Here is a 476-nt window from a genome sequence, read left to right on the forward strand (position 1 = left end):
GCGGCTGGGGGCGAGGGGGGGGGCACCGAGCCTTGGGGCCACTGTGCCAGGGACCACAGGTTCTGCGGTTGGGGTCTGGGGGACCCACTGGATCTCCTCGCTATGGCACAGGGCACCTCCTGACCCTGCTGTCATGACATGGGGACCCCCTGGATCTCCTCACTATGGCACAGGGCACCTCCTGACCCTGCTGTCATGACATGGAGACCCTCCAGGGCTCCTCGTCACGTCATAGGACACGTCCAGACCCCACTGTCATGACATGGGGATCCCCAGGGCTCCTCACCATGGTATAGGGCACGTCCAGACTCCTCACCCTGGCACCAGGCTGTCTCCAGACCTCACTGCCGTGCCATGAGGCACCTCCAGACTCCACTGCCACGACGAGCCACCCTCCAGCTGCCACCATGGGGATCCCCGGTCTCACCCTCCTCCCATGTGCCTGTGACCCACGGATGGGGGGATCCCCCCCCCCC

Source organism: Egretta garzetta, unplaced genomic scaffold (assembly GCF_000687185.1).
Source record: "Egretta garzetta isolate BGI_Z169 unplaced genomic scaffold, ASM68718v1 scaffold385, whole genome shotgun sequence".
NCBI classification, from domain to species: Eukaryota; Metazoa; Chordata; class Aves; order Pelecaniformes; family Ardeidae; genus Egretta; species Egretta garzetta.